Source organism: Diceros bicornis, chromosome 30 (assembly GCF_020826845.1).
Source record: "Diceros bicornis minor isolate mBicDic1 chromosome 30, mDicBic1.mat.cur, whole genome shotgun sequence".
In the NCBI taxonomy this organism is placed as follows: Eukaryota; Metazoa; Chordata; class Mammalia; order Perissodactyla; family Rhinocerotidae; genus Diceros; species Diceros bicornis.
This window is the reverse complement of record NC_080769.1, coordinates 2,052,068-2,078,179: the sequence shown is the minus strand read 5'-3', so window position 1 is coordinate 2,078,179 and position 26,112 is coordinate 2,052,068. Positions and strand designations below refer to the sequence as shown.

At 51.7% G+C, this 26,112-nt stretch overlaps 2 pseudogenes; both read right to left on the bottom strand.

Moving 5' to 3' along the window:
- LOC131394245 (peroxynitrite isomerase THAP4-like) overlaps positions 1-26,112 on the bottom strand; it is a 344,748-nt pseudogene that overhangs the window by 26,750 nt on the left and 291,886 nt on the right.
- Positions 1,938-5,894, bottom strand: LOC131394244 (peroxynitrite isomerase THAP4-like; annotated as a pseudogene).

Here is a 26,112-nt window from a genome sequence, read left to right as displayed (position 1 = left end):
CCAAAATAGCATCAAATATTTCCAAAAAGGAGGAAAAATTTGGATACAATAAATAGTGGTGAACAACGTAACCAATAAAACGTGTACTTACATCCAATCACGGTCACTTGATGGGGAAAATAAGAACACAGAACTAAGATCAGACAGTCTCAAGCTGGGGAGTGGAAGGTGAGGAGTTGGGAGTGTAGAACACAGGAATGGATCAACTCTGAGCATTTACAGAAAGAGAGGCAGAAATGGTTGCTCATAAAAGCTGAAAGACACACACTAGAAGAATAGAAAAATCATGAGAAAGCCTAACAAATTAAAATTAAATTAAACAGTAGAATCAAATTCCAATTTATCAATAATCACAATTGTAAATGGATTAAATTGCTCTATAAAAAGATGAAGGCTCTCAAGTTGAGTTAAAATATAGCTATAAAATAAAAGGATATAATATGGTTGAAAATAAGGAGATAGAGAAATAAGACTTTAAACGGGAAAAAACCGGTTTTCTGTGTTGCTAACTGTCAGGAACACTTATATACCTAACAATATGGTCTTGAAACATAAAGCAAAACTGGACAAACAAAAAGACACAGGCACCTCCAGAATCACAGGGAAACCTACCTTACTTCTCTTAGAAATCCACAGGTCAAGTGATACAGTCAGTTAGGAAACAGATCTGCTGACAAACACAAAAAAGCTAGATCTAGCCTCAGCCCGAGGGACAACAACGTAAGCAACTAGTGGAGAGGATGCATTCTCCTCAAACCACAATGAAACAGTCACCACAATGGACTGTGTGCTAAGCCACAATGAAATCTCTAGAGTCCAAAAAGCAGAAATCTATAAGTGACCATATTACTGGAACTTAAAGCAATAAAAGTAAAGAATAATCACAAAATATTGGCTCCCCTCCCCCCAACCTATCCACTTCAAAATCTGTCCACATTCTTCTAAATCTCTCAGGTTAAAGAGGGAATCCAGACAGACAGGACAAACTCTTTAGAAATGAACAGCAATGAGAGCAGCGTGAGGCAAATCCATGGCATGGGGACAAGGGGATAGAAGAAGGGGCACAGCCTCCACTGCAGGTATCAGGGAATATCATCTGTACATGAAGAAGCTGAGCACTTCCCTCAGGAGCCAGAACAACACCGCAATAAAACCAACAACAGCAGAATGAAGTGAGGATTCACGAGGCGGGAACAACAACGTAGACCTGAGCAATGGAGTCAAGGGCTGGCTGTCTGGAAACACCTGTAACATTGAGAAACCTTCACAGTCTGACCAAGAGGAACAGACAAAGGCACCAAACTGTACCATCAGGTACGACAAACTACAGAAACAGCTTTAACGTGATAGGAGACCATAGCAGATAACTCTGACGAGGACGTCAGCTGTCCTCAACTGGAGCTGTCCTTCCCCCAGGATGCATCTGGAAACAGCAGGGTGGGTTTTGTTTCTTGCTTTGGGTTGTCCTAATGGTTGTTGCCCCGGGTATTCTGAAGGTCCTGAACAGCCTGTCACATAGAGCCGTTTCCCACCTGAAGTGTTACTGACATCTGGGAAGACAAGCACTGATCCAGATTAAATGAACAATGTGGTAGGGAAATGTTCTCCATGGATGTATAACTGGGAAAAGATGGTACCCTCAATATGTAAGGAATATCTAGAAAACAATGTTTACAAGTACTAAACTGTAAAAGAGTGGGAAAATCAGAAACATAGCCAATAAACACACCAAAAACATATCCAACCTATTTGCACAGGTGGAGAAATATGTATGTAAAGCACAGAAAACAGTCGAGGAGATTACACACCAAATTTTACTACCGACAAGGAATAAAAGTTGGGAGATAGGTGAGAAATGGGAGTTTTTTCCTCTTCTTAGTTTATGTATTTCTGTAGTGTTTTAATTTTTGCAAAAGAGAACATATTCTACTCAAACAGATGTTTAAAATTTTAAAGAAATTATTAAAATGCTCAATATGACTTCAGTTCAAGGATATTTATTAAAACATGAATGGAAAGAACCTCCCCATGACTTTAAGAGTCTCCTATAACTTTTCTAATAGTTTACTATGTCGATTTTATTTCACATTTAGATCCTAACTCAATGGAAGTTACATTTGTGTGAGGGATGCAACAGAAGCTGACTTTCTCCTGTTCAAGTGGAAACCAACCATCCAGGCATCATTCATTGGGTAGGTCTGGCTTTCCCAGCTGACCTGCAATGCCTCCTTTCCCACCTGCTAAACCCTGACAACTACCACTGCCTCTCGAGCGCCCTAGAGCGAGCGGGGTGAGCTCTGCAGCCTGGGCTCCCTGTCTGCAAGGGGCAGCTACCAGCAGAGCCTTCTCCCAAGACAGCAGCAGGCATGCTGCACACAGAAGTGCTCAGGGGCCATCTGCTGTGGAGCAGGAAACCCCTCATGATGAGCAGGCAGTGGGGGAGCCCCGAGCCCCGGGACTGACCTCGGCTGGGGGCAGCAGGCTGCTCAGTTAGGGAGCCCCTCCCTTCAGCTCGTCCAGCTCCTCCTGTAGCGCGTGCACCTGGCTGTCGGCGGCTGCCCCTCTTCAGCTCGCTGTTCTTCTCCACCTGCTCCCGCAGGCAGCACTCGTGCTCCTGTTCCCCCGGGAGCAGCAGCAGTAGGAGTGCAGCGAGTCGAGGAGTTCTTGGGCCCCCAGTGCTGACAGGATGACCCCGCCGAGTGACATGGGGGTGGTGTCGCGGTGCTCGCCCTGCACAGCTTCTGCAGCTGGCTTCGGGGTGACATCTGTTGGAGGGTGGAGGGGCTCTGGCAGGGTTTCTGAAGCATCATTGTGAATGATGAACTTTGGGGCTCTGGGCCAAGTCCTTTTCAGGCTCCAGGCTGGTCCAGCTACAGCTGGGCTCCACATCTCTCTTCAGCCTCTTTCGGTCAACAGCCTCTCAAGGGACAGATGGCTTATCTCAAGTGTGCTCTGAGAAGAAACTGTAAGAATGAAACCAGCCAATAAATCTGCACACCTCAGATCCTGGGGGATAAAGTCACCCACGGAAATGCCACTCTTACCCAGCAGGCCCTGGCAGGGAAGAGGGGGTCTCATCACCAGCATCTACAGCAGACGTGTTTGCATCTACCTGGCTGCCTGATGCTGTGGAGGCCACACTGTCTCCTGGAGTTCCTTCCAGAGACTCTGCATCCGCTCCTGACTGGCGGCTTCCTGGGCAGCCCTGGATGCAGGTACACCCTGCAGAGCGGCTCGCTTCAATTTGCGGGACCCTGGCTGGGCCCTCAGGTTTTCCCTCAAGGACCACGACGAACCCGCAGCTCCTTTCCCATTTGCTTCACTCACATGTTCCTCAGGCCCCCGGCGGCCTTCCTGGTGTCATTTCTCCTGGGGCGGCCACGGCCTTCAGCCCCGCTTCTCAGTCAGGTGGAAGATGGAGGGCACGGCCTTGGGCTTGAGCACGTAGTACTGATCCTCCAGCCTTTCCGAAAGCTTTTGTTGGTGAAATGTTCACTACAGACGAAAGAACGCTTAGTGGGGTCCAGTCATCCCTGTGAACAGCTTTTAACAACTGGACCAGACATTTTGAGCCCTTTATGTGGACCCTGTAAGGATAAATGAAAAAGTAATTAGAAAGAAAGAATTAAACGTCTCTCCCTAAAATGATCAACTATAAAAGGAAAACAAGTGTTTCTGTGAACACCCACACCTGTAGTGATTTTGCCCATTTAAACCTTTAGTAAAGATGTAAGGAACACCTTCTGCTTGCAAGTTATTACTGGAATAGAAAGATGAAAGACCCACTGTCTACCTTAAGGAGCTGACCGTCTGTAAGGCAGAGAAGAAAGAAAGGTGAGAACCTCCTCTCAGGCTGTGGTAAGTGCCCTGTAGCGACACAGACGCTCTGGCAGATAACACAGGATGGCATCAAGACAACAGGAAAGGCTTCAGGAAGCCTCGGAAATAGTTCCTAGAAGCTCATGGCTGCCCAACCCTCCTGCTGTCCCTGGGATGCAGGACTTTGGGTGCTAAAACGGGGAGGGTTGGTCCCCCTATTTCAAAGCCAGGCCAGGTGTCAGGCAGCAGAGCCTCCCAGGCACTCAGCAGGGCGCCTGGCCCCAGCTCAGCTCAAGCAGCTGAGGATGCGGGACTGCCACCAAGAGGAGGTCAGCCCCAAGAGCTGTGGTTCTGTGTTCCTCCTGTCTTCCCACTATCAGGAGGAAAACTGCTCCCTGTACAAAGCAACCAACCCCTGCAAGGTACTGACCCAGACATCTCATCATCTCTTCTCCTCATTAAGGTAAAATCTCTATTTAGACCAAACTGTGCACATGGGGGTGGGGGGGCTCTCTCCCGAGGGCTTTCTGCTCCACCTGAGGTCATCTAGCCCCCCTGAGGCCGCTGTGGACCAGAGCAGGTGGGTACTAGCTCCTCAGGGAGTTCCAAGCAACATGACCTTCTAACCTTTCTCAATGCTTTGTAACTAGTTTCCCAAAGACCCCCACCTCCTTTGCCCCCAGACCACGTTAGACCATGACACATGCCAAGAGCCACCTTCTCTGCAGTGCTTTGCCTCATTCTCAAAACCAGTAACAAAACTTTTGGGACACAGGCTGTGAAGGAAACTGTCAAGAAAGCATGGCGGCTGACTTCCAAAACAAGCTCACCTTACTAGTTCTTTGGATAGACTGTAACAACTTCCGACTTAGAACAAACCACTGTGAACTCTCAATAAGACTCTAGACGACAAGTGGCATTCAGGTCTTTCAAAATTCAACAACAACCTGCAATGCAAAACAAAAGGATCTGCCAGAAGGTTTTCAAAGTAGAATGTCTTCAGTGCACTGTTCTGGGACCACCAGTGCGGAGTCCGCGGGAAAGGACTCGCTGAACTGGCTGAATTCCAGAAGCCCTCATGAAGGGAGCCAGGCCAGGTGGAAGGCAAACCCCTCACCCCGCTGTGGGAGCCCAAGAAAGAGGTGGAGAGAGGAGCCCCTTCCCTGACTCCCTAGGGTAAGCCTCCTGGTGAGGAGTGGGCCGTGCCCTGCTCACCCAGGATGCTGTCAGATGCAGAGTCCGCCTCCCTGTGAGGACGGGGGCTCACCCTGCTCCACCCAGGATGCTGTCAGATGCCTCTCCAGGACTCACCTCCACGCCCAGAGCCACCTTTCCCTGCACTGCCAGGACCCGTCTAGCAACAGAGCTCTGAGAGGCACGACCATCCAGGAGGTACCAGCAGCATTTGTTCAGCCGCATTCCTGATCGCAAGAGATTAAGGCAGGCTCCCTGCCATCAAAAGAGCAGAAAAATCACAGCGAACACAAGAAAATAGTGACCTAAGGAAGAACGTTTCCAGAATACCCTGTTTCTCAACATTGTTGGCCGCAGCCCGAATCAATGGAGACCAGGGTGGCCGCGAGGCGTGGGTGAGAGGGTGGTGGAGGCCATAAAGTGGGCGCCGGTGGGCGTGCGGTGGCCGCGGTGGCCCGAGGCGCCCAGAGCAGAGACAGTGGCACAGGCCAAGGCCCCACAGCGCCCGGCGCTGACTCACCCGCTAGACCCGCCCGAGGCCCCGAAGACAAAGTGCCAACCACCTCTGGCTGGACCGCGGCGGGGGGGGGGGGGGGGGGGGGGGCGTGACCCGGCGGCGGCAGCCGGTTACCTGTGGCGGCCGGTTACCTGTGGAAGGAGACGGCGGTTTCTCCTGTTGCCCGGCGGTGGAAGCAGATAGCGGCCGCGCAGAGATCACCACCCCGGGCCTCAGTCTGTCGCGTCGCCAGCCTCCGGGCCCCTCCTCGCCGCCCCACAGCGGGACCGCTATGAGGGTAGGGCTCCCCGCGACACTCTGTGGGACATGGGAGCTGGTCCCCGCGGCCCGCAGGACGACAAGATGGAGGCGCGCGACCGCCCATCGTCCGTAAAGCAAGATGGCCACGCCCGTGGGCCTAGGCAAAATGCCGGCTGACGCGCCCGCCCAGGGTCGCGCTGCACAAACGCGTCTGTTCCGCTGCCCCACGGGTCACTGCTGCAGTGTTCAGAGCGAACGACCCAGCCCGCGGGGAAGCCGAGAGTGTGGCCCGGCCCTCCACGCGGGGCCCTGCCGTACGCCAAGATGGCAACCCACGCACTTCCTCCCGCACTTCCGGCTCCGCCCGCGTTGCTCGGCCGGATTGGCCCGGCGGCTGCCCGTCGTGTCGCGTTCATTCTCTAGAGCAGCCGGAAGAGGAACGCGGGTGAGGGCGTGCCTGCGCCGGGCGGCTTGGGAGGCTGCGCTCGGCTGGGCCCTCGGCTGCTGGGACTGGCCGGCGCGGTTTGGGGCGGGGCCGCGGGGCGGAGCGGGCTCTCGGCCGCAGCGGGCGGGGGTGGCGCCCGTGGTGAGACCGGCGCGTGTGACAGCCCGGTCGCTGCGGGTCTGGATGCTTTTTCTGTTGGGCCGCTGGGGCGGGAGGGCGGCGGCGCGTTGGGGAGGGGAGGGGAGGGGAGGGGAGGGGCGCCGGCGGGGCTGGGGCGCCGCTTCTGGGGAGGCTTTTTACTTCCCCGCCAGGAGTTAAGGAGTGGAAGCTCTCTAACTCCTGTGAAGTTATGTTGTAGGCTGGAGGGGAGAAAAGTACTCCAATGCTCACAACACACGCATGTTTTTGTTATTATTATTGCAGTGACCGAGAGATCATTCAAGCTTCTTTTTTTGTGATGGAAAAGAGAAACAATCCATCTCCTGGGGCCTTAACTTCTTGAGGTCCTAATACAATGTGTTGGGGGGAGCGGGGATGGGTGTTAGTGCTTTGGCAAATCCTAGCATGCTTCTGCTCCAGAGGGGACAGTTCCTTAATTTTTGCCGGCAAGATAGTTTGGATTTTGGCAAGTAGCCTTGAAAGCATTTGTACACGGGCTCTCTTTTTGTTCTCACAGCAATTTTAGTTCCCTCATTCCTTGTGAGGAGTGATTTGCTTTCAAGTATCCCTGCATCTGTAAAGGAAGACTTTCACTTGGTTTAATTCCACCTGTCATCGTGGAGGGCATTGTTTTTGCTTCCTTTTTCTTTTCCTGGCAGCTACAACATAAGTTTACTGAAATCTCGGTTTGGGAACTGTACGGTAGACATGTAGGCAATATTTCAATGCTTTGTGGCATCTGGTCACTTAAGTGTGTTAGGTGGCTGGAGGAAACAGTAGCCCTGACTTCCAAAGGAGCATGTTCAGCAGATGTATTTCTGGTGAAGTTTGTTTAAAAAACAAAAAGAATCAGACATTGTTGTGCTATTTGCTGGGGGCACAGGGTGAGGGAAGGAATAGAATTATTTACTTCTCCATTTGTTCTCAGGTTATTACTGCTTGCATACCTACGACCATTCACAGGAGAGACTTGGTTAAGGTAGAAGACAGTTTAATGTCAGTTATATTACCTTAGATGTGAAAGTCATCATGTTAAAGTCAGGAGTAGGCGTGTGATGAGTGTTAATGGGACACTGAAGGCTGCTTCAAAGTAGAAAAGGTGTTGGCATTTGAAAGTCTCTGTTGATGCTGATAAAAACATGTATGGTATTTGTAGGATGTGGTGGGGAGTTTTCTTTCTAACGTCCTTTTAGGACTGATTAATGGACCAGCCTCCACTGATCCCTGGAGTTCTGACAGATTCAGCCTTCCTTTCCCAGGGGTTAGGCAGTTCTTGGTTGTTTTTATAGTCATCCATTCATTAAGCTACGTTTCTTATTGAGTGCAAGGTTTGTGTCACGCATTGTTCTAGAGCCTGGGGCCACAGAAGTGAACAAAACAGACAAAAACCATGCCCTGGGTGACGTTCTGGATGTGACACCAATGATGTGGCTCATGTGGGAGAGTGATGTGTGCCAGGCTGGAGGGGGGTGGAGTTGTAGCCAGGAGGGCCAGGAAAGATCTCACTGCAGAGGTAGGTTTTGAAAAAGGCCCAAAAGCAGTGCAGGAGGAAGGGCAAGTGGCCTGCTCTGGGAGCAGCAAGGAGGCCAGTGTGGCCAGGGCACAGCCGGTGAGGGCAGCAGGAGCTGAAGGGAGAGTGGTGACTTGGGCCCAATTGTGGGGCCTTGTTGGTCATAGTGAGGACTCGGGCGTTTATTTATTCTGAATGAGATGGTGACCCTTTGGAAGGTTTTGAGAGGAGGAGTAACATGGCCAGGCATATGTTTAGCAGACTCCATCTGGCTGCTCTGCTGAGAATATACCACAGAGGGGCCGGGGCAGAGGCAAGGAGACCAGTTAGGGAGCTATGCAATAAGCCAGGCAAGAGGCCTTGGAGGGTTAGGTCAGGGTGGGGAGAGGAGGTTGAATTCTGGGTGTGTTTGGAGGTCGAGAGAGTAGGACTGTGTAGAGATGGGAAGTGGTGAGGGGTGGGGCTGGGGAGGCAGGAGTTGAAGTCGGTGCTGAGTTTATGGCCTGAGCTAAGAAATAAGAGACTCAGCTGGGGAGACTGGGGGAGGTCCTGCTTGGTGGGGAGCTGTGTTTGGTTTTGGCTAAGTTGACTGTGAGATTTATATTTTGTCTGTGGGGCCGGCCCTGTGGCTTAGCGGTTAAGTGCGCACGCTCCGCTGCTGGCGGCCCGGGTTCGGATCCCGGGCGCGCACTGACGCACCGCTTCTCCGGCCATGCTGAGGCCGCGTCCCACATACAGCAACTAGAAGGGTGTGCAACTATGACACACAACTATCTACTGGGGCTTTGGGGATAAAAAGGAGGAAGATTGGCAATAGATGTTAGCTCAGAGCCAGTCTTCCTCAGCAAAAAGAGGAGGATTAGCATGGATGTTAGCTCAGGGCTGCTCTTCCTCACAAAAAAAAAAAAAATTATATTTTGTCTGTGGCTCTTTTCCACAAGAGGAGAGCAGAGAATGGCCACCTGGAATCTGTCGTATGAAGTCCCTGTGCCCCCCCAGGCTCCCTCCTGGCACAGACATCCTACGGGAAGGCCTTGGAGTGGAGGTTCCTCTCTGCAAACTTTCCTGGGTGTTCTGGCCTGTCAGCACTGCCCCTCCCTGGGTTTGTCACCTTGAAAAGATTTACTCACTTAGTGGAGCCTCAGGTTTTTAAAAGTTAAAGTTTATGTAATCAGTGGGCTTGAAAAGCAGTATAAAATATTTCCAAAGAGGCAAGAAATAGGTAAACTTCAGAAAAAATAAAAGATTCTAGTATTACATTGAACGTGTTAAAAATTCTTGTTTCCCTTTGTGCCTCCCCTGACCGTGTGTAGTCATATTGTGAGGTCTTTCTTTTCTTTGGGATGGTATGTTCCAAATGGAATTCCAGGGCTTATATTTGAACAGCAAAAATGTTAAGTATGGTTAATTGTTTATAAAACAGGGTTATGCCATGGAAATAACAATTAACATTATTTTCTGAAAGTAATAAAAACACGTGGCTTTTCTTGTTGAACTAGAAAAATGCTTTACAACTTTCTTCCCTCCTTTCCATTAAAGTGTAGGTTTGTGTGACTTTGCTGGATTCTTCAAACACTGGGTTTGCCATTTACAAGGTCACTGTGGTCCAAAGCAACGTGACTGGGAGCAGAGGCCTGGGGTCAGGGTCTCTAAGCTAAGCCCCCCTTGAGCCTGCACAGGGAAGTACTTGAGGACCCACACGTTCTTCCTGGGTGTCCTCCCTGCTCATACTCACTGCAGAAGGAGCCTTTCTGCTGAGAGAAGCTGCAGAGCCCTGGAAAGCTGGGAAGGGCACCTGCACAGGGGCTGGGGGTTGCTGTCCTTCCTGAGGTGGTCCCTGTGCTCCCCCTGGGCCTGTGTCTACACGTAGGGTGGAGTTTTGCACCCACAGTGCAGGGGCCCACAGAGTGTAATTTGTGCACCTTGAGAAAGTCTGTGAATGTCAGGAGTTCTGTGTCTGGATTAGGGTTTAGGAATTTAGGATTTATTTGAGTCACAACCTTAAACTGCATCCTGCCGAGAGTCTCCTCACTTGTGAGAGTGGAAGCTGAGAGATGGAGCCCTTCTTTTCCTCCCCGGGCAGAGGAGGGTGTGTGAGCTCCCAGAGTCCATTCCTGTGGCTGCTCAGGTATCCCCACCCTTCTGCACCAGGAACTGACCCACTCAGGGCTTCTGTCTCCACCAGGAGAGTTTAGAATGTGTTTAACTTTCTGCATGTGGCTTTCCTTCTGTCCTGTGGGAAGCAGGCTGCTTATCTGTGCTGATCCCAATATTTGTGTTTCTTTCCTTTGGATTCCTGTATCGATTGAACAGTGCAGCCCTGCACCTCTGGTTTCCCTTAGTTCTTTGTAATTTTATTTCCTGTGAGAAATAACATTTCGAGTTTCTTGGGCTTCAAAATGTGAATTGATGGAGAGATCTAATGTCAGTAAGGCAAGAAAATTATGGAACTAAATAGAATTTTTGTTCCTTTTAGGCAAGAGAATCTCAAAATGTGAAATGAATGTGTTGAAGTTTTCAGGTGCATTTTTCATTTTTACATCAGTGTTTGCATGTGCACATCCCTGGAGAGCATTGAGATTTAAAAAGCTAAAGCAATGGAATTTCTATTTTAATTGATGTGAAGAAAACTAATCAAACTAATCCCACTATGTTTAAGGAGCTAAACCCAAACCCCTCTTGCATTATACTGTGCCACTGATTCCTGAAAATCCTGCCTGTGTGAGACGCAGTGGAGGACAAACTAGGATGCAGCTTGTCCTTGTAGGTAGCGAGAGATATGAAAATGTCATTTCCTATGGTTACTCTTTTGTAACCGTTAGTGTGCTAAAGGAATTAAATCTTAGAGTGGTTTCCTATGTACAGAAGTTTAAAGAAAACCTATTAAATGGGAAAACATGGTATGTGTCAATTTCTGTTTATATTAGATAAATCTGTAAGATAGAAAAGTCTAACTTCAGAGGAGTCACTACCAACATTTCTGGGTCCCCTCCAGCGCTGTTACTCCAGCCACCTCCAGTACATAGTTTTGATCATTCTTGAGGTTCCTGTTGGTGTTGCTTTCTATAAAAACAAGCCATTGAGAATGCATATTTTTGTACGCATGTTTGTCCTTGTAATGAGCGGTCAGACTCCACACTTTTTGATGTGTGCTGACAGCTTACGCCTCTCCCTCTTCCCCTCTTGTCCACACCTGGACAAGCTGAGGAACAAGTCCAGAGGCTCCCTTCTCTGGCATTGGCTTCGGATCCAACCACACAGTCCCCTGTCTGTGTGCAGAACTCTCACCTTGGTCTCACCCCTGGAAAAGATTTCTCGCTTTGACCAAACTTTAGTTATGCTCCTGAACCTTCTTGTAGGCCTGTCTGTGCACTTCCTTCTAAAATCCAGTTTTAACAAAAGCCTTGCTAAGTCAGTTTAACCAGAACCCACACCCGTATGTCTGATCACCCTTGAGATCTGCTCAGGCTCCTCCTCCTCCTCCACCATCCCTCAGGTGGTGTCTGATCACTCTGGCCTCTCTTTGGTAAGAATCCTGTTAGGTCAGGTTAGCCAGAAACCCCAACACTTGTTTTTTCTCTTAGTAGTTTTCCATCACCGGACCCCCACTATGCTGCCTGGCTGTGAATTCCCACTTGCCCATGCTGCATTCAGAGTAGAGTCCAATCTGATTTCTCCCCCACTGTGAATCCCATCACGGTGGTCCCTACGTATCACAGTGGTTCTGAATAAAATATGCTTTACCATCTTTGACAAGTGTCATTGAATATTTTTTTTTAAAACCCCCAACCACAATAAAAACCCAGGCCAGGTTTCTTTCCTTGCTCCCTCAAGCCATTTCAGAGCTGCTTGAGATTCTGGCCCTGCTCTCCTCGGAGACTTCTATTATGTGAGTCATAAGACTTTTCCTAACTTCTCTGTGTGTGTGTAGAGGGGGGCACACACCAGCATCAGTCTCTCCATGGGAACCACAGCACTTGCCAGTGAGCAGTCATATTTTGAAAGGAATCTCTCTGAGTGGTAGGTCTCAACAGTGGGCTCAAAGTATTCAGTGAACCATGTTATAAACAGATGTGCTGTCATCCAGGCTTTGTTGTTCCATTTGAGCGTTGACTTTAACTTAAAGTTACCGGATGCATCAACCTTAACAAGAGAGTGAGCCTCTACAAAGGCCCTGGGGTGGATTGGAGGGGGAGGGGAGAGAACAGGATCAGTTAAAGGAACCAGGGGTCAGAGTGTGAGACAGCAGCTGGAGAAGGGGCCAGAGCAGTCGGTAACAGCACAGCAGCCAGGTCAAGGCCCTGTGCACCATGTCTGGGAGTCAGGACCTTCTCCTAATTGCAGTCAGTGGGGGAGCCCCACTTCTGGTTGGATCCCTGGGGGACAAGAAGGCAGTGTCTTACCACGTCTGTCTGTCCACAGCTACCAGACCCTGGCCAGGGAGCGGGAAGCGCTGATGCAGAAGTACCTGCACCTGCTGCAGATCGTGGAGACGAGAAGACAGTGGCCAAGCAGCTACAGCAGCAGATCGAGGATGGGGAGATCAATATCGAGCGGCTGAAGGCAGAGGTGACTGCTGGCTAGGGGTGCAGAGGAGGCTGGCCAGGGGACCCAGGGCACAGGCCAAACACCTCACACTCTGGGCTCCTGCAGGGAGCACCAGGGGGCACATGACGGGCAGGGGGACCAGCTTCCAGACACAGCGAGGCCAGCCTCCAAACTTAAATTTAGTGATGCTGGCAGAGTGGGAAGGGCCTTAGTCAGATCTGAGTTCAGATCCTACCTCTACCACTTGACAGTTGCAACCTGGAATACGTCCCCCCATCCTCTGTGCCTCCATTCATTCATCTATAAAACAGCCTTTCTCTACTTGCCTGACAAGGGTGTGAGGATTGAGTGAGGTTATTTATGGGCGAGTTTTTAGTTACTCTGCTGATGACCACATTGACTAAGCATTCCCACATTATCAGCTGAAGTGTCCGAGGACACCGAGTTCCTGGTAGGTCGTCATAGTGTGGGCTCCTGGCTCAGTTCCAAGCAGTCATTCCCTCTGCCTGTTGTAAGAGCTCCTACAAGGGCTCACTGGTCATGAGTCTGGAGGCCACGCTGCTCCTAGGTTAAGCCTTGTAGAAATTCACTACTCAAAATGTGGTCCATGAAGCAAGAGCATGTTGGAAATGCAGAATCTCAGGCCCTGCCCAGACCTCCAGAATCAGAATCTGCACTTTCACAACATCCCAGTCGATTGCCATTTACATTAAAGCTTGGGAGGCGCTGGCTCTCTGTCCCTTAGACGCCCCTCACCAGCTGTCTACCCCAGCGCCGAATGATGTGATTGCCTCTCCCCCCTCATCTCACCATGCTCACCAGTTGCTCAGAGCCATCTGGCCACGTCACACAAGGACCATGGACTCTGAGCTGAGGACGGGAAAATGGAAACATAGATTCTAACTTGGGTCAGCTACATGATTTGTAGGGCCTGAGGCAAGGGAAGAATGCAAGGCCCTGGGTGGAGTCGGGAAAGTCGACCTCCCCTTCTCACAGCCCACCAACCCACCCATGGCAGACAGGTGACCCTTCAATTTCAACCTCCAACCTCCTCTAAGCTCTGTGCCATGATACACTTGGTACCTAGATGAGGGGTGGGCAAGATGCCCGTGCTGAGTCACCCTCCTGGTGCTCAGGCACTGTTTCCTCGCCCTGCCCTGAGACATCATTGGGTGTGCACTGCACCCACCCTTTCTGCACCTACCCCGAGGCCCCTGCAGAGGGTGGAGGGTGACTCACGGTGGGATGTGAGTCTTCCTGGCTGACTCAACCCATTTGCTCCCAGACAGAGGGTAGAGGAGGTCATGGGTTCTGGGGTGCCGGCGTGTGGGGATCGAGCAGCTGAGAAACCATCCCAGGGAGGCAGCAGGAAGCAGGAACACATGGGGGCTGAGTCCCACTCCCCTGGGGTGTGCTCCCTTGTTCCATCAGATGTTACTCCTGAAACACAAATTCAAAGAGAAATGGTTAAGAACTTCAAGGTGGCAACCGCAGAACTTGAAGCCCCAAGCATGGGGCCTTCTGAGCATAGGACCCCATCACACGCCCTTGAAGCCAGCTCTGCCTGGAATGTTCAAAGATCTGAAGTTTCCAATTCCACCTTATGGTGCCGCTATCAAGCTCTGAACTGATGGTCACGTCAGCTCGGAACTTGAGGTTGAACAAAAGTTTCAGATTCCACACACCTCCTCTACCCTGCACCAGGCTCTGTCAGACATGCTTCCTTAGTCAGTCCCCATAGCCATCCTCATAGAGTGGAACAAGGAAGCAGGCTCAGAGAACTCAAGTCACCTGCCCAAGCTCACACAGCTGGGAGGTGGCAGAGCCAGGACTAGAAGCCAGCTCTGCGTGTCTACTTGTCAGTCTTCCCACTCTACTCATAGCCTCTTCTCACGTGGCTCCTGGGATGGGGGCTTGTCCCGTGTCTAAACCATCTGGTTCATTCTGAGATCTATCCTAGCCCTACACATATCCCAGAAACCAAGCTGAGTCCTTGCTAGGGACCAGGGAATAGGTCTAGGGACCAGCCATGGTCCTAGCCAGTTAGTGGCTTCATGATCAACGGTGTCTGGATATCATTCATTCACTCACTCACTCGTTCACTAACTCTGCCTAAGATCAGCTGACCACTGCCTCATCCTCTTCCCCAGGCTCATCTTCCCCCATCACTTGGGGCTCCAGCCAGTGTCCCTGGTCATGAGCTGTGCATCTCTTGGCCTTTGCACATGCTGGGGCTTCTGTCTGGAGTGCCCCTGTCACCCCCATGCTTCCCTGCCTGGTGGAATCCTGCCAAGCCCGAATGCCTCCTCCTGGGGACTCTCATCCCAGAATGTGCTCCATGCCTCCTGCTTCCACGGCTTTCCCGCCCTCAGCATACCATGGCAGAGCCAGCTCCTCAGGTGTCTGTCCCCCACCCGGCCTGGTGGGAGCTTCTTGAAGGCAGGGGTGTCCTTTATCACTCTGTCCCTTCTGCCTCACACACAGTAGATACTCTGTAAGTGCTTGATGAATGAATGGACACCAGGCTCTGTGGTAGACAGTAAAGAGATGAAAGTTTCTACCCTTAAGGTCTGATTGTGGTAGAGTGTGATTGGTGCCATAATAGAGCTTGCAGTGTGAACCCAGGTAGAAAATGAGTCATTTTATGCCCAAAGAGGGTATGAGTTCATGTCGCATATGGCCTCGAAAGGTTTGGGGGGTTGGTAGGCCAGAGAAGGGGTGGATGCAAAGGGCAGGGTCCTCTCTGGTGCTGGGGAGGACAAAACTGGTCAATTTTGAGTGAAAGTTCTGCGTGTGGGTGTGTGTGTGTGTTTGTGTGTGTTTGTCAGTGTGGCAGCAGATGTCTGTTTGGTGGGAATTTGGAGCAACGTTTCCAACTGAGTGCATTACTCTCCAGGTCAAACGATTTTTTTAAAGAAGACTTTGAAAGATAAGCTTGGTAAAGCTTTCTGGCTGTAGTCTCTCTCTCCCTCTCTCCCTCCCTCTCTCCCTTTCTCTCTCTCTCTGTCTCTCTCTCACACACATTCACACACACACACATCCTGCAGGGCAGAGGGTACCTGTGTGCTCTGGAGGGGCTCCAGGAAGGTGAAACAGAGCCCATTTCCCAGGAAGTAGACCATCAGGTAGGCAGGAGGTGCTGAGGAGCCAAGTAAGTGAGGAATGATGCCCGTGACAAAGACAGAGGGTCTTAGAATGTCACACCTGGGAGGGATCTGAGAACTCTGAGGTCCACAGAAGAGGGAGGACTTATCCAAGGTCACTCCAAGGTCACTTCCAGTGCTGGAATCCAGGCTTAACCTTGGGTCTCCTGGCTGCAGATCCTTGGCCTGTGCCTGCCCCACAACTTATTCCTTCCTTGCTGGGGAGACGGGCCAGATAAAAGGTGCATGTTCGGGAACCACTGTGTCACCTGGATGGCCTCAATCTCTCATGGTCAGCCTGATAGCCAGAAAAATTCCTCAGGCACCATCCCCCATATTCCTGAGCATTTTCAGGGTCTTCCATGTTCCTGGCCACATCTGGCTTCCAATTCTGCTCTCCTGACTTCTTGTATCACTTCTCACAATGGCTGTCTTCATTCAGTCTTGACTGCTCCTTACCCCCGTGTGGTCACTCCATGTGTCCGTGAGGTGGAGCTAGATTCTGCTGCAATTACAAACAGCCCCCAAGTCTCAGTGGTTTAAAACAACAAAGATTGCTTTCTCTCTCACACTGTGTCCATTATGGGCTCTGCTCCACAACATTCTCACTCAGAGTCAGGGACACAGGCTAACGGGGCTCCACCATCAGGAAATTCACCAGTCCCATGGCAGGGGAAGCAACATGGCAAATGGTGCCTGACAGCTCTGCTCACATTTCATTGGACACAGCGAGTCACATGACCACACCCGACCTCAGGGGCCTGGGCAGTACAGTCCTGCCCTGTCCCGGGAGGAGAACCAGAGTATCCAGGAAAGCCCTAATGACACCCAGCTGACTCCTCCTTCAGTCCCCAAGCCCCTGACACCATCCAAGTATGGACCAGACTCTCTGAAAGGCTTAGATACACTCGAGGGGGTTTCCAGTACTGAAACAGAAAACAGCTGAAAGCTGAATAGAAGACATCCTTGCCCTCCTGTCACTCAGCCTTTCCTGCTACAGGGATTCTTGCTGACCTCCTCTCCTCACGCTGGCCTCTCTCCATACTCTCCCAACTGCCATTTTGGTGGTGGTGGGCAGTGTTCATAATCCCTTTATCTGCCAAGACCCTCGTCCCCATCCAGTGATGTGCTGGAGCTGACTCACACCAACTTGCAAGTCGGTTGTGAAATTTTCAAGAATCTTGCAAGCTTGTTATTCACCCTTTGGTAGCTTAAAATGGGCCAAGGTAGGAATGTTTACACCATGGAAATCGGCCAGTGCTACCAGTCAGAGTTTTTCTTTCAGAGAGCTGGTCGTTAATCTTTTACCAATATACCCTTGTCTACACTTTTTTCAGGACCAGCTAAATACTTTGCTGGGCCCAGTGCAAAATGAAAATGCAGGGTTCTTAAGAATTTCAAGACAGCAACAGCAGAGCCTTAAACCAGGCATTAGGCCCTTCTAAGCGGGCTGTGCACAGGTCACACATCGAGGACACTGGCCCTGTCTCTACTCCCTATATACTCTCCACCCCCAGAGCCCCACCCACAGCCATCTCTCCCTAGAGGTAACGGGAGATCACACCCAAACAAAAGTGCACAAAATTTATGAAGCAAAACTACCCAGCTCTGCTCAGTCTCTTCTCTCCCATCTAAACCACCCTCTTGTGCCTCATCTTTTGTAACCAAAAAGCTCCAAGGACCATCTAAAACAAAGGGAGCATCCTCCTCTGAGAAGAATCCTCCCCTTCTCTAGAATCCTCAGTTTGGCACCATTACATTTTTTTAATAGCTATTTTTCTCCTATTTATGATTGGAAGTAAGTTGGGACGGCTCAGGCAGCCCTAAAGGGCAGGGTAGGAGTTTAGAGATGGTTGTGGTATTTTCCTGGCTTGGGAGCACTCAGAATCCTGGAAGGCTGACTCTGCAAATACCTGCAGAGATCTTTAGTTCTGGTTTAAGGTAAAACTGTAGCCGTGGAATCAGGTTTGCAAAGCAACTTTGACATGGAGAGGGCCGCCTTGACCCCTCCCCAGGCAGCCCCTCTGCAGGGCCCACTCTATCCTTGACTCCTGTTTCCCATGTTCCTCCTGCCATCCCCACCCCTGCTGCCCTGCACTCAACACCCTGTCATACTCTGCATCTTTGTTCACACCATCACCTCTGCTCCAATTCCTTCCATCCTATAACACACCTGTGGGATCCTTTTTTTTTTATGAGGAAGATCAGCCCTGAGCTAACATCCATGCCAGATGCCAGTCCTCCTCTTTTTGCTGAGGAAGACTGGCCCTGGGCTAACATCTGCACCAATGTTCCTCCACTTTTATATGGGACATCACCACAGCAAGGCCTGACAAGCGGTGCACCAGTGCAGACTTGGGATCCAAACCTGGGCCGCCAGCAGTGGAGCGCGTGCACTTAACCGCTACACCACGGGGCCAGCCCAATTGGGCTCCTGTTTTATCCTGCAAAACCTCTGGGTAGCGCTTGTGGCTTCCATGGTGAGACCCTCCCACTGCAGTAGGTGCACACCTCTGTTCTGGCCTCACCTTGTTGGACTATAAGTTACCTCTGTGGGTATCTGACCCCCTTCTTAGGCTGGAAGCTTCTCCAGGGAAGGGATCTGACTTATCCACCTCTGGCTGTGTCTCACCCGTGCCCAGCATGGTGCCCACCACAGAGACTCCATCAGGACATGCTGACAGGATTAGCACAAAGGGAGACAGAGATGGGCATCTCTTAGGCTTGGAAGAGGCCAGAGAAAATGGAGAAGGAAGGAGAGAGAACTGAGTTGTGTGGCAGCTGTTTGAAAAGCAAGAAGTACAGAGATCTTTAGCAAAACATTGAGTGCTAACAAAAGAGAGAAAACTCTGGACTAATTCCTCCATCAATGACTGCACTGACTAAATGCATTCTGGATTAAAGACACTGTCTCCAGAGAGGGGACTGAGGTGGGGCAGGAGCCAACGAGCTGTGCCCCTAAGGGGTGTAGCAAATGACGGTTTACCTCTGATGGACCAAGAAGGCCAGACTGTGGGGTGGCAAGTGGGCAGGGCTCCGCTGAGATGCCAGGCATTGAGCCAGGTTGGGCAGCCAGAGCTGGACTCTAGCCGGCGAGTTGGGCTGTAAGCCAAAGTCCCAACTCTCCATGGCCATCGTTGACAAGGGTCAACTGAGCAGGCCTTGGACGTCAGTCAAGTCAACTCAGATCCAAAGCAAATGCATCCCCAGAAGGGACCTGCAGGATAAGGGAAAGGCTGCCTCTGCGAGGTCAGCGGGGCTGGGGCTCCTGCCACCATCCTGACACGCTCGTAGCAGGGGTGGGCCGTGGCCCAAGGCTTCTGTGGGATCCCCAGGCTCACAGCTTTCCAGAGCTTTGCCCACCAGGCCTGATCCTTAAATCAGACTCCCAGACTCCCGGTGTCGCCTGTACAGGGAGCAGAGCGGCTGACCTGACTGCATCTGATTTTTGCCCTGGTCCCTGGGGACTTGATGCCCTTAGATGTCTCTGAGAAGAGCGCCATCGATTTTACATACAGACTACTTTTACACACACATACACACACCCCCCACCATCCTAAAGAGAAAAGGATACCACGTACAAATCCCAGAACTGGCAGAGAGCAGACTGGCAGGGGGGTGATGACATGAGGGCAGTGAGGGTGTTGACTGGGCATCCACGTGTCTGAGCTCTCCACAAGCCTGTGTATGTGAGTCCCTTAGCTCTTTAGAGTTCAGATCCAAGAACAGCCATTATCTCATGTGCCAAGGTTCTCAAAGAATCGAAAAAATAGTAAAGCCTTGCATAGGCACTAATATTTCTCCATTAGATATTTTCAGCCACTCTTCAAGCACAGATTTTAGCAACCCAGAAGTGGAGAGCAGATAACTGTCTCATTTTGCTTTCAAAGTGTTCCATTCGCTCAACTGTCAGAGCCCATTCATCCTGCAGTTCAGCAAGTGGCCTTGAGGTGACAAAGCCACGTGCCCTGAAAAGGGAGTGGAGCATATTTGTGGCATATTTGTGATTTCCTGAGCTACTATCTTTGGATGTGTGCCACACAGCTCAGGGGTGTCTCTGTGCCCACTCAGCACCTTCCACCCCCTGCTCTTGTTGTACTGAGTGAGTGAGACCCCAGGGTGGGGTTTTGCCCTCAGGGCACAAACTGCTGGGAGAGGGGACAGCCCCCTGTGACAGCTCCCCGAGGAGGACAACACCAGGGGCCTCCAACAGCCAAAGTGTTGGGTTATCACAGAAGGAGGGAACAGAGAGCACACATGGAGAATGGGACCAGGGAGGGACATCTGATGTGGCAGAGAAAGACAGAGACCACGGCAGGGAGAGGGGGACAGGCTCCTAGGCTGGGGCTGCCCTTACTCCTGGGAACATCACTTTTTCTCTCTGGGCCTCTTTTCCTGTCCACAAATGGGGTGCACGACAGAGTCCCTTTGGCTTCTCCTCTGTCGTTCAGCTCAAACCGCAGACACATTGGGGAAGTTCCCAGGTCTCCAGGGTGGTAGGAGATGGGGGTGATGAGCAGGGGCAGAGGAGGAACAGTTGGGAGGGGAGGGGGCTGCAGGAAGTAGCAGAAGTCTCTCTGGCATCCTTACAGCTCATCCTGGGAGAGGAGACTCGGGCTGTGTTCTGGAGTTGGCTGGCTGGGGAGCCTGGGCGGGGAGGAGAGTGCTGGGAGGGGAGCCATGGAAAATGTGGCTGCCAGGGATGCTCAGGGGCCCATTACCCAGCCTGGTGCTAAGCTGCCAGTGAGAAGGCATGTTCCCCAGGGCTCTTTAGGCAGTGACAGAGCAGGTGCTTGGGAGAATCTGGGTTTTTTTGCTTTTCTAAGTTTTCCCCCAAAAGGGAGTGGTGGAGAGCTAGCACTCTGAGCTCCTCCTCTGCACCAGGCCCTGTTTTGAGAGGTTTGGGGATTCGATCGGAGATGTAAAAGAAACTTACCACTCCAAACAAATGCACTGAAGGTATAGTTTATTATACAGACGAGAGTGAAGACGATAGTCTGCAAACAGATCCAAATAGGACAGATGATAAGAGGGAAAAACACCAGCTCAATTGGAAAGGGAAACATCCACATTGACTGAAGGGAAATGACACAAATCAACCGGAAAGAGAAATACCAGGTTGACCGTAAAGAGTACACATCAGATTGGTTACTCACAACATCCATGCCCCACTGCCGGGAGAGTCCCTTCAATTGACATGGCTGGGTGGGAATCTGATCATCAAAGGTCCTGGGCCAGGTGTCCTCTCCACAGGTGAGACTCTCACCAGGCCTCAGTCTGCAGCAGTTTATATAGCATCGGTAGTTTTCAGAGTAAATAGTTACAGAGTTTACAGAGCAAGCATTCAGTGTTCCCATGCACAAATGGTTATCAGTGGCATATGTGCACTGAGCCTCCTGGCTATCGTCCCAGCCCGGCAGTTGTGTATGTGTATTGTTTCCCTAGTTATCATCCCAGCCCAGCACAGATGGCCAGTCTGTCCCAGGCTAAAATGCCCAAAGGACCTTGAGATGTTACAAATTGCCACTATCTCCTTGGGAGAAAGGCCAGTTTTCACCACACAGAAAGCAGCTTTGTATTTCTTTGTGTGCTGGTGGCTGTAGGTCAATGGAACGGCCAAACATGGCTGCACTCATGTCAAGACAGGCCCTCAAATTGTCCCATTACTTGTAGGAGTGACCTCATTTCGCCTTCATATTTTACAGAAAAGGTTTTCTGAGGTTCAGAGATGTTGGGCATCTTGCTCGAGGTCACACAGCTGAGAAGCAGCTGCAGAAGCAGAAGCAGCAGAGGGCAGATTTGAGCCTGCTCTGTGTGGGTCTCAAGCCCTAGCTCTTTTCACATCATCAGTGGCATTTCCTCTGAATTCTCCAGAGCTGTGAGTTCCTCTAAGATCCCTCAGTGTCACCCCAGCAGGTGGGACTGAGGGTGCCAGGAAAGCTGGCAGCGAGAGCAGCTCCCATCCTCTGCTAGCTTCCGAGGTGTGTGACCATGTTTAGAAAAGCTTGTGTTTGGTTTAGTGCTCTGCTGTAACCATCTTGAAATTTTGTTATTTTTTAACAAGGAGTCCTGTGTATTTGCTCTGCACTGGGCCCCACAAGTTACATAGTGTATCCCGCTGATAGGGTTTTCACATAAGGTGTCACTTGAGAAAGGTGTTTGCTGCTAGAGTCCCACGGGTGGTGGCAGCCCCTGCCCTCTCCCTAGTCCCCTCAGCTCTGCTGGATGTGGGCGGGGCCTTGGAGGGGCAGGAACTCCGTGCCCGGAGCTTACCCTGTGGCTCCTCTGTCAGTGAGGCCATCGTGTGTTTGCACCAGATCTTTACCAGGGTCTGAAGGCCTGCATCTCCAGCTGGCCCACTGGGGCCTGGGTGAGCAGGAAGCCCTGGCAGAGGTCCCCAGCCCCTCCTGCCCCCCCTACACCTGAGATATCCCTCTCCAGGGCCCACTCCTCCAGGCTGGTGGCACTTCCATCCTCCCGGGGTGTAACAGCGGCCCCTTAAAAACACAGAATCCCTCAGAGGGAGCAGAAGAGGAAAGACAAGTCAGCAAAAGCTGTTTTTTTAGGAGGAAGCGATATATTTTTAGTTCCTTATATACTTTTCCCTTTTAAAAATTATATATATGAACCCATTTGAGAAAATTTGACAATCTAGAGAAGCAGAAAATGTTAAAAGCTGTATCAACCATAGTTCTCCTTTCCAAAGATAACCACTGTAAACACTTTGTTGTGTTTTCTTCAAATTTTTTTCTATGCACAGACCTTGGGTTTTTCCCCCCGCTTTATTTACATAATGTCACATATATGAATATTGAATTTGAATCTTGATATGTTTGTTTTTTTACTTAACATTATAGCACAAGTGTTTTCTCATGCTGAAAGTATGCTTTTTGATGGCTGTATGATGCTCCAGTACCTGTGAGCATGCCATCATCCATGCAGCCATCTCCCATCGTAGGCTCTTAATGTTGTTGCAACTTCTTGTTACTAGAAACACTCATCTCTGTATCTGAAATGTTCATATGAGAGAGCATCTCCCTGGGACAGGTTTCCAAAAGTAGAATGACTGAAACAAAAGGTAAAAGCACCTTCAAGGCTCCCACTTCTTCCACCTTGCATCACTGCTCTCCAAGCTGGCTGTACCACCCTGATGGCCCTGAGAGATGCACAGCAGGACCCCTGCATCGCGCCTCTCCCACACTGAGTGTGACCCTTTTGCTGTTCACTTTCCTAAGTCAGAGAACCCTGCTTTTCCCCAAGGTCACAATGGGAAGCGGCCCTAGAAAAACGAGGTCTGCTTCCTGTAGTTGCGTGGTTGAAGGTGCTGTCCCTTGGGTAGTGGAATGCCCTGTGCAGGAGCTCCCACTTAGAGTTTATTGCAAAAGAGGCACGATTTTCTTTTTTAATGGAGTTTATAAGCAGAGGTCTCAGTGGGTCCGTCCCTGCCAATCAAGTACTGAAGGGCAGGTTTGGAGAGACTGGCTGGGCTTTTGGGGGCTGGAAGGCAGGGTATTGTGTATCCAGGAGGTTGGGACAGAGCGGGCCAGCAGCAGACCCATGTTGCTGAACCTGGGGAGGCATGGGAGGATAGGGACAGGTGGATAAAGGGACAGACAGCTGAAGGGACTTGACTCGGGAGGCCATGTCATGTGGGGGGAAGCCCTGGAATGGGGGACTCAGGAGACCTGGTTCCAGGCCAGCTACTGACTCACCTTATGACCTCGGATGGGCCACTTCTGTCACTGGTGGGGCACTCTGGGGGGGAGGCCTCTTGGGGGAGCCAGGGCTGAGGGATGTGGAGCTGCAATTCAGTTACCACAGAGGCCTCAGCTGACCCCCCAAAGCTCCGGAGCTGGGTGGCTCTTCAGACCCTTCCGGCAGCAGGGCACACCACAGCACCCACAACAGCCCTCTCTGACCTTCCAATACACAGGTGTCAGACTAGAAGGGGCCCCATCTCTATAAAGATCTGTGACTCTGATGCAGTCCCAATGTCTGGGGCCATCTATCTGGCCCTGGGTAGGGCAGTGGTGCCAGAGTCATCCCCAAAGACAAGGGTGTCTCTGGGTGGGAGGTCTGAGCCTGGCCCTCACCTCCGTGGGTGGGGCTGGGTGACCGAGGGCTTGTGGGGCATCTCCCCGAGTAGACCTGTTGGACATCCTGCTGCCCATGGTCAATTTCTATCAGGAGTTGGTCTCCAGCCACCAGTACAGCCTGCAGGCCCTGGCCCACTGCAAGCAGAACAGTGACTTTGACAAGCTGTTGAAGCACTATGAGACCAAACTGACTGCAAGGAGAGAGTTCTGGAGACCTTCCTCACTGACCCCATGTTCCAGCTGGCACCTAGCCCTGTCTTTGAGGGCGAATGTATGGGGAGCCCCCTGGGGGCATTGGCAGTGAGAGCCCCAGCTGGGAGGAAGCCACACCTGGGGGCACCAGGGGGCCATGGCCAGGAGAGCCCAAGCCCTAACAGACCCCAGCTCTGGGCTGCCTGGAGAATGGGGTTAGAGCCAGCCCCTGACCCAGCGGACCGCAGACCTGTCCAGCTCCGCAGAGCAGGAGGTGTGGGAAGGTGAGGGGGAGCTCCTGGTACTGAGCCCACCTCCAGGCCCTTTCTCCTGCCGGCTTAGAGCCTCAAGATCTGGGCTCTTGCCCTAGACAAGACCCTGGAAGAACCTCCACATTAGAGTCTGAGATCAGAAGTGCTGTGGGTGTCCATCGTCAGCCCTGCTCATGGGAGTGCTGGGAGCTGAGAGAACCATTCTCCGTCTGCTTTGTCTCTCTCTCTTCCTCTCTACATTGCTGCTTTCTCTCTGACTTGCTTCATCACTGTCTCTCTCCTTCCCCATCCTTGCCTCTGTCCTTCTCCACTGCCTCTCCCTGCTGCAGATTCCCAGGCACATTCTGACACTGCATGAGCTCCTGGCCCACTTTTCATGAGCACATAGAGCCAACAGCCTGGATGATGCCAGGGCTAAACTGGAGGAGCTGTCTGGGTGAGCCTGGCTCCCAGGTGCCCCCACCAGTGGACAGGCCAGGGCTGAGGATAGTTCCCAGCGGGAGTTTGCTGAGCCCGATGGTAAAAGCTCATGTTCAGGTTAGGATCCCAAGGTGTGGGCATTGGGGGAGCCCCCAGCCTGCCCCACCTGGAAGCAGGTTCCCCGGAGCAATCTGAGGAGTTCACAGCTCAAGCCCAGGAGGCACTTGGTGGGATGGTGTGGGTGGTGTGCTGTCCCTGGCACAGATGGGCTTTGAGGAAGGGCCCTGGGCACTCACGTGGGCCCATCTTTCAGGACAGGGATCCGCCCGGGGACCTACAGGCACTCTGCCAACTTCCTCTGTTCTCCAGTGTCAGTGTCTCATAACCTGTGGTATAGGAGCCCTAGAGGGGGTCCTGGGTGATGGGCCTTCACGTGCCCAAGGCTGCAGTCACAGCAGGCAGTGTCATGGGTGGACAAGCCCATGACTTGTCCAGTGTCAGAGGCCCCAGCCCTCTGGTCAAGGCCCTTCCACTGCCCCTCATTTAGTCCCCAAAGCCCAGGGGGAATCTTCCTCTGCCGGGGCAGAAGCAGAGGGACCAGGGAGGAGGCGCCTACAACAGCCCAGGCAGCAGTTGACGGGGCCCTGCACCAGGTGGTGGCAGTGGAGGTGAGGAGGAGGTTCAGATTCTGTGTGTGTTTTGAAGATGGAACCAACAGGAGTTTGTGATGCATTAGATGTGAAGAGAGAGAAAACGGGAGTCAAGGGTGATTCCACAGTTTTTGGCTGAGCAAGCAGAAGGTTGGAGTTGCTGCTAACCGAGATGGAGAAAGGTGCAGGAGGGGCAGGTGTGGAGGGGGAGTCTTTCTTGCTTCACTGGAGCTTAACTGGGGGCATGTTGAACTTGAGATGGACAACAGTGCTGGAGAGGACAAGAAGGGAGGAGGGCGTTTGAGTCTGGAGTGTAAGGGAGTGAGTCCTTCAGGAGCCATCAACTCCGATATGGTATTTAAAGTCACAAGACTGGTGAAATCACCAGGGGAGTGAGTTTAGGCAGGAACAAGATGCGCACCAAGAGCTGAGCCCTGGGGTCTCCACCTTGTGGAGGCTGAGATGATGAGCAGCTTTGTCCTCAGTGATGGGCTGCCAGAAGCTGCAAAGGAGGGTCGGTCTGCAGCATGTGGGGTCTAGTCCCCAGCCTGGCCAACCACTCAGTGCCCTAAATGGCTTCCCGAGTCCAGCAAAAGGCAGCCAGTAGGGCCACGGGTCCCAGCTGGGCAGAGGGAGGACCAGGCTGGACCAGGGCAGGGCACAGGCCCTGGAGTAGGGGGTCATTCAGGGAGCAGATGTAATCAGAGCGTGATTGCAGACTAACAAAAACCATGGTGGGGTGGGGACCCCAATCCTCTCGTGCCCCAAGGAGCCAAATCCTGCACACTTCCCCAAGGAGAAGACTTGGGGCTCCAGCGAGGCTCCTCGTCACTGCGGGATGCCCTGTCCCGGTGCTGGCAGGGGTGAGGAAGGCACATGGGTGCCAAGGCATTTGTCACAAGACCCT